This window comes from Callorhinus ursinus, unplaced genomic scaffold, assembly GCF_003265705.2.
Source record: "Callorhinus ursinus isolate GAN/ISIS: 27379988/994484 unplaced genomic scaffold, GSC_fseal_2.0 scaffold6, whole genome shotgun sequence".
Taxonomy (NCBI): domain Eukaryota; kingdom Metazoa; phylum Chordata; class Mammalia; order Carnivora; family Otariidae; genus Callorhinus; species Callorhinus ursinus.
The window spans coordinates 814-9,187 of record NW_027397068.1 but is presented as its reverse complement, the minus strand read 5'-3'; the positions used below and the strand labels follow the sequence as shown (position 1 = coordinate 9,187).

Here is an 8,374-nt window from a genome sequence, read left to right as displayed (position 1 = left end):
GTGTTTCTCTCTTAGGGAGGCGTATCAGGGTTAAGAGATCATTTTAAAGGAGCAGGGAATGCCTATATTTTAGAAGATACTGCTCAGACCTTTTCTAAGTGGGTAAGAAGATAGTATGAGGAAATATTTAAAGCTTAGATCTACATACTACGTTTAGTCATTTCATTTAGGTAAGAAAAACCTAAAGCGTCCATTAAGTGTCTGATAAAAAACGGTCACATCCTGTCATGAGCACACTATGAAGGCACACACTCACGTTGTGTCTTTCCACGATGTCAGCTTTATTCAATCATAAAGCAAAGTTAAATCACAATTCAAAAGCAGGTTCAGGATTCCAAACTCAGCGACATTTCACCATGGGATTAAACTTGGCTTCTTACACAGCACACAGAGCAGGACAGAAGACAAGCCACACAACAAACAAGATGACAGAGGGTGCAGGAAGTTAACAAACCAACAGCACAGTCTGTGGGCACACAGTTGAGATAAGGCTTCGGTCTGGTCCGGGTCAGCTCTTGGCACTTACTGCTTCTAATGTTCCAGCAGTGAAGGATCTCGGTTCTGTTCGGGAATTATTTGGGCAGAGCATTGGGCGGCAGTTGCCTTTTTAAAGTGTTCAGACATAGAGGGGTCATGTCTGAGGAGTCTGACAGTTTGCTGCCAAATTCCTCCCGTTTTTAAAGGGATTTAATCAGTTTTGGGACTCTGCAGACCTCCTCTGGTTCTGCTCGTTATCAGTTCTGGGGAGTCAGCTGATGCTGGTCCCAGCGATAGCTCCTACCTGCAGTACCTTAACTGCCTGCGTCATTGCTTGACCCAGGCTCCTGCTTGACATGAGAGACTCCATTTTGCTCTCTACACATACATAATTTCATTTAATTCTCACCGTAATCTTATGTAGTAGGAATTATAATAAGCATCTCAACAGATTGAAAACATAAGGCAGAAAGTTAAGTGGACTGCTCAAGATCAGAGCTAGCCAGTAGAAGAACACAAGTTCTTCTAACCGTAAGTCTATGTTCTCTTTCTAGATGAAGCACAATGCTTGAAGGTCTTAATGAGCTTCCTTTTGTTGATGTTGTTCAACCTTGGCCTACAAAATAAGAGGCAGTATCACAAAGAGGGAAAAAGTTGGATTGTTCCAGACAGAGCTACATTTTGTAACCTGACTTCAACAATTCTGTGCCACAACAATTACTGAACCTCTCTTAACCATCATTTTCTCATCTATTTTTAAAAAAGATAGTAACACCTATTTTATAAGGCTATTGTGAGGATTAGACTTACATAGTTATGGTTAAATTAGCAGACACAACAGAAAAAGAAAAAGGTATATTCTGTGATTTGGAGCTTCTATTCAGTCTTTAGAAAACTCAACAGTGAAATTTTTATTTTTCTGACCCCCCCCACTAAAAATATGTGTTCTGCACAAAAGGTTAATAGCCATGTTTCAGTTTTGCAAAGGAAAGAAAACTTTATTATTATTATTATAGAAACCTAATAGAAACAGGAGAGGAAAGGAATCTACACATGGATGAAGGTAATAGTAGGCAATGAGTGAGAATAAGGCAAAGTTACATCAAATCAGGTACTTACAACATCCAACCTAATCAGCTGGGGAACCCGGTGGAAACAGTCAGGCTGGAGTCCTAATTGAGAGGCCTGGGTGGAGCATCCTCCCCTCATGTGAGACTTCCAACTGACCATCCCCATAAGGGCCATATTTATAGAGCAAATAACAGGGTTTGAAATGAAACATTTGTTTGCCTACACGGTTTGGAGCGAGATGCACCTCCATGTGATCATGTTTCTATATTTTCAAGAAACCTGGGCTATGTACATCTTCCTCCCTTCCCAGATTCCATTCTGGCAGGGGGCGGGGGGAGGTCAGCCCAGCCTGGAGCAGGAGAAGATGTGAGACAAGATTTGTAGCTCTTGGAATACAGAACAGAAGGGCCGGTTCTGACCTGGAGGCCAGAAAATATATTGCAAACAACCAGGCTCCCAAGGTTCTTCACATAGCACAAGTCTCACAAACAACATTGCTTAGCCTGCCCGTGTATATGCACATCCAGGTGGTCGGTTATGCGGGACAAATCACAAAAACATTCATCTATACAGAACAATATGTCATCCCATTTTCTTGTACAATAAAATTGGCTTTTGTAAGGATTTGAAATGCATAAGAACAGAAGTAAAGAAGGGAGGGTCTTATAACAAACCAATAGTGGTGTTAAGGAAAACCAGAGCCAGACAGAAGTTAAAATGGTTAAAGCAGATTTAATGCAGGAACTATTGCAATAGTTGCAATAGAAGAGAAGAGACCTCAGTATATAATCTGATTCAATTCCAACACAGCATGGGCAAGTAGGGATTTATAGACAAGGGCAGGGTGGGGGTCAGGGGATGGAAAATTATTAGGAGGAAACAGCACAGGTCATGAATTTTGGCTAAACTGACTTAAGATTCTTGCTAAAGGCAAGCCACTGGATGATCAGATACCAAGAGTTGGATGAGGAATCTGATCAGTATCAAGGGTGATCATCTATGGAGGGTGGAGATTGTTGCTAAATTGAGTAAGCAAGACTTCTGGTAATACTGGGTAATGGCAAGATGAACAAGTACAATGGTCAAGGCCTAGCTGAAAAGAGGATATAGAGGAGCCTGACCGAAGTTTTGTTAAGGACCAACACATGTGTTGTCAGTGGGCTAGAATTTCCTTTGTGGGCAGTTTTTAAATTAAAAATCTGATTATTTTAATACATATAGGACTATTCAGCTGTTCTATTTCTTCTTATAATCAGTGTTAGTAAGCTGTATTTTTCTAAGTTATCCATTTCACCAAAATGTTCAAATACATGACATCAAGTTTTTCACAGTACCCATCTTATCATTTTAATGTCTGCAGGATCTGTTTATACTCCTGATATTGGTTATTTGTGCATTCCTTATTTTTTATGATCAGTCTCACCAAGAGTTTATTGATTATAATTGGTGCTCTTTACCTTCTATATGCTTTCTATTTCCATAATTTCTGCTCCCAAATCTGATTTCCTTCCTTCTATTCTCTTTGGGTTTAATTTGATATTCTTTTCTAATTTCTTGGCATCCAGATTGTGCTCATTGATTTCTGCTTTTCTTTTCTTTTTTTCATTTCTAACGTATGCATGTAAGGCTATAAACCTCCCTCTAAATACAACTTCACTGGTATCCCCCAATTTTTGACATATAGTATTTTCACTATTATTCAGTTCAAAGTATTTTATAATTCCCATGATATTTTTTATAATTTGATCCATGGGTTATTTGTACATGCTTCTCTTTATTTCAAAACCTATAATGATATGCTAGTTATCTTTTTTCTATTGACTTCTAATTGCATTATGGTAAAATATTATACACTCCATGGCTTCTATACTTTCAGAACTATTGAGAGTTGCTTTACTGTCCAATTACGATCAATTTTTGTAAATGTTCCATATGTACTTGAGAAGAATGTGTATTCTGCAGTTTGAAAAAAGCAGTTATTTTTTTTTTAAGATTTTATTTATTTGACAGCAAGAGAGGGAACATAAGCAGGGGGAGTGGGAGAGGTAAGAAGCAGGCTTCCCAAGGAGCAGGGAGCCCAATGCGGGGCTCGATCCCAGGACTCCCGGGATCATGACCTGAGCCGAAGGTAGACGCTTAACGACTGAGCTACCCAGGCGCCCCAAGCAGTTATTTTTAAAGGCAGTAATATTTATTAGGTCCAAGCTGCTAATGGTATTGTTCAACTCTTGTCTATCCAGTCACTGTGTCCCTAGTCTGTGAGACTGCTGAAAACTCTACTCTCAGCCATACAGCCAGAGTTGATCAATGTTTCCCAATCAAGCAGGGGGTGATTGAAGGGAGCAAGTATAAACACCAGGCTCACTATCCAGAACCCCTATTCTCCTCCACCTTGGCCCTGTAATTCTTTAATCTCTTGTTAGTACACTGATACCTTCTAGTAGATTTTGTGTCTGTCCAGATTTTTCAGTTAAACTTAGTGGGGTATTTTGTTTGAAATACTAGTCTGCCCCAACCAAAAGCACTGCCGATTTGTTCTCTCTCCTCCCCTGGAATGTGATATCTATAAGAATAATGACTGTGTCGGGGCGCCTGGGTGGCTCAGTCGTCAAGCGTCTGCCTTCGGCTGGGGTCATGATCCCAGGGTCCTGGGATGGAGCCCCGTATCGGGCTCCCTGCTCCACGGGAAGCCTGCTTCTCCCTCTCCCACTCCCCCTGCTTGTGTTCCCTCTCTTGCTGTGTCTCTCTCTGTCAAATAAATAAATAAAAATCTTAAAAAAAAAAAAGAATGACTGTGTCACTATTCCATCTCCAGTGCTGAGAAGAATGCATAGAGTAGGTACACAATAGATATTTGTTGAATGAATGATTAAATATATTCTCCCATTTCCACATTATAAATGATTCTTCTTGAATCAGCCACTCTCCAAACACTCATTCCCAGAAAGAAAGCCTTTCAGAGGCCCAACTTTTCAGCTGGCTACTACATATCTTTCAGCTCTACATCTAGAATAATTGGGTAGTTATCCTTTCTAATCATTTCTATAAAAGCCCCAGGAGTGCTAAATTCATTGACCATTATAAAATGCTTTATTATCTCCAAAATTAAGGTTAGAAAGTACCAAATTATATGCTTAATTAAAACAGCTTTAATTCCATGTGGGTTTAAGATTAATGTTACTCACAAAAAGTAGAAGCATTAGGGACTTTCCACGTGAGAATAATATTAACTATTGTGTTTGAAGTTGACAAGTCTTTCATCTGATAAATTCTAGGAGTCTGAAGACATTTGAAATGTCTATTTATTCCAGTTATTTCCCCAAGGAGTCTAAAATGATTTTTCCAAACAAGGTAACTTTTACCTTCATTGAAAACACAGTTCAGATATTACTATACCAATTCATATACAAGAAGACCAACAGAGATGGCATAAACTTATCCAAGGTCACAGAAGTTAGTCAGTAATTTTCAGATTCATAGTCCTATCTCCTGACTGTGCTCTGAGCCACTATATAAATGGTAGAGTTTAAAACTGTTTAACAGGGGGGCACCAATAAAAATTAAGATTCTATCGTTGAAAAACAAGTGAAATAAAGATTAGTAGGTAAGTAGGTATTAACCTCCTGGGAAATCTCCTAGAATGAATCATTTAAAGAATTTTACACATTTGCTCCAACTATGTTTTTCTCTTGCTTTCTTTCTATCCTTCCCGAGGAGTTAAAATGACAAGCCAAAAAGTAAGGGGCAACCACTCTGCTCTCCACAGACAGCTTCACTGCTAACTGACCTACTGCCACGGAAGCCCTTCATCTCTGCTAGTGACCACTAGCTTCAGGAATACCTAAAATCAGATGTCTGAGTTGGGTATTCAAAGACAACAAGGCCTTTTACACATCCAGTGAATTATAAACTTCTCTAGCTTTAATTAGATTAGAAAAAGATAACTGCCTAGCAAATCTAGATGAAGAGCTAAAAAGGTGATATAGCCGACCAAAAAGTGTAGCCTTCAGGAGATTTGGATCTCCAGAATTAGATGTCATGCAGGCTGCTCAGCTCAGAATGCTAACTTAAGAAGGCTGATATTCTTTATTCATTGTGAACCTCCTGGGGGTAACCTGATCCCTGGTACGTAGTAGGAGTATCACAGTTGCAAGTAATAGAAAGTCTGGCTCATTTAATCTAAAACAGAATCATTAAAAGTATATTGGTGTCCTAGTAACAACCAAAGAGGACCAATGGTCTTTGTTTATTGGTATTACCAATACAAACTCAAGAATTTTATGTATTTGCTATTTTTCAATCCATTGCAGTCATTAATACGTTTTCAATTTAAAATCCTATCATATATTCCATGATTATATCTGTCTATATTTTATTGTTTAAATAAACATTTTTGTTGAAATATAACATCAGATATATATAAGTGTACCAAAGTATACAATTTGATTACAAAGATACACACAACCACGCAAACACAACCAGATGGAGATATAAAATATTATCAACAACCCCAAAAGTTCTCCTAGAGTAACTATCCCCTTTCTATCTTGAATCGTATCATCATGTTAGTTTTGCCTGTTTTTGAACTTTATATGAATGGATTCATGAACTATGTTCTCTTTTGTATCTAGCTCCATTTATTCAGCATTATGCTTGTGAGATCCCTCCACGTTGTTAAATGCAGCAATGATCTGTTCGTTTTCATTGCTATACAATATTCAATTGCTGAAATATACAATCATTTATTTATCCATTCTAATTAGTGGATATTTTGATTGTTTCTAGATTTTAGATTTTGTGACTCATCAGCTTCTACAAGTAGTCTTTTAGGTGTCGTTGGTGCACACATGTACGCAATTATATTGAGTATGTAACTAGACACGGAATTGCTGAGTCAAAGAATGTGCATATGTTATATTTTAGTAGATACTGTCAAACAGTCTTCCAAAATGGAAATTTACAACTCACACTCCCATCCATCAGCAAGGTTAGAGTCCTCGTTACTCCACATAATCGCCAACATATGACACTTGGAACGCTGACAGTATTTTCCATCTTCTTACTTTCAGCCGCTCTCTTAGGTGTTTAGTGAGAATTTACTGGTGTTTTAATTTGCATTTACCTGCTAACTAATGAGGTTGGGGACATTTTTCTATATTTAATGGAAACATTTGGTATCTTTTGTTACATTTGCTAAAACAAGTGAATTCATTGCAGGGAGGGCTTTTGGGTTAGCATTCACATGAGATACAATATTGTCCCATTGTGACACTCTGGGCCCATTCTGAGAGGTTCATCTAATAACTCTTCCTAAAACCTCCTCATTCCTCTCCTTTAATTGTGTTTCTTTTAAGTTCCTGACCATCCAGCCAGACTAATTGCCTCATCTTATAAATGGGACAGATCCATGCTCCAACTATCTCTCCTTCTAGAAAATGAAGACAAAGGTTGAGTTTCCACTTACTAGGAATATCTCTCTCCCCCACTGTCCCACAGACATACCTGAGGGAACCGCAATGACTTGCCAGTGCACCTTGGGCTGACTGACCTCAGTCAATCTGACTATGCAGTCAAAGCTATGGGTTAAAAGGAGCAGGCACACTATAAGTGTGACTCTGTTATTCATGTGTCTTGTTTGTCTTCAAGATCTGCTTAGACCTAAGCCCATATTTCCACTTCATCTGATAAGGAAGTATTCCTGGGCATGCTCCAACTTTACGGCTTGATATGCCAATTAATGGGTAGCTTTTGTTGCATGTTCAACCAATGAACTATGGTAAGGCTTTGATCTCTCCCAGGGGCTGGGAGCAAAGCAGGAACTCTTTCCCAAAAGGAAATTAGCTGTTTGCTGAAAAGGGTCTAGTTTTTCTCTAAAGTTCTAGAGTCTACTGCTATTATTCTCCAACTGGAATTTAGCACAGCTACATAAAATTCTTATTTTCCCAGATACTTCAGACATCGTTGAGTCTTAAGGCCAACTAACCAACCAAAGATCCACAGAAATGATCCAGCAGAAGAACTACTGCCATTCGTCTGGAAAATAAACTCAACACCTTGTGCCTCTGACAAAACCGACAGAAGGCACTACCCAGAAAACTACGGCCACTATTGGATTCGTTCAGTATCACTGCTTCCGTCAGATTCTGCACAGGCCCAGCTTCTTCACATCACTAGCTTTTGACTAAAGTTCTAGGGCAGGTACATTAATTAGCAGAGCCTAGATCACATGTCCATGCCCCAGCTGCAAGGGAGACTGAGAAAGCAAATACCTAGCTTTTTTCCCCCCTCAGGCAGTTCTGAAACAGGAAAGAGATTTAAATTCTGGGTAGTCAAAATGAATACAAAAAGTTCACTTCATTAGGCATTCAATAAGTGTTTGTTGATCTGAATTAAACTGACCTCACTTCTCTCCTTTCACATCAAGATAAAAATGAGAGGAAGTGTGAGCCAAGGTTTAACAGCAGGTCCCATACACAGCATGGGGACACCTGGGAAATTTGACCCTGGATTTACTTCTTGGACCACTGCTCTCCAGAATATAGTGAGTTAAGGTAAATACATGAACATTTAACTGTGTGTCATTCTCTAACAAAGAGATGCACCTTGTTAAGAAAGTAAATTATGTTCTCTTTCAACATATGGTTGAATTTTGTGTTACAAAAATCTCGGGAGTCTGTATCAGTTAGGGCTATTTAAGTTGTAAGAGATCAAAAATCAAATGAGTTTACCAAAGTTAATTCAATAAACAGAAGTAGTTCTTAGTTCAGGCAGAGATTGATCATCCAGCTCAAAAAAAATTTTTTTTTGCCCAAGATCTAACTTATCA

At 38.7% G+C, this 8,374-nt stretch overlaps 1 long non-coding RNA gene across 2 annotated transcripts; it reads left to right on the top strand.

Moving 5' to 3' along the window:
- The first annotated feature begins 367 nt into the window (after positions 1-367).
- Positions 368-8,093, top strand: LOC141372884 (uncharacterized). Of its 2 annotated transcripts, none has more exons than XR_012378403.1 (3): positions 368-507; positions 7,495-7,746; positions 7,973-8,093. It is a non-coding gene; the product is annotated as an uncharacterized lncRNA (long non-coding RNA). The 2 variants fall into 2 exon arrangements; XR_012378404.1 differs by having other exon boundaries at positions 368-1,008.
- Positions 8,094-8,374: the final 281 nt, after the last annotated feature.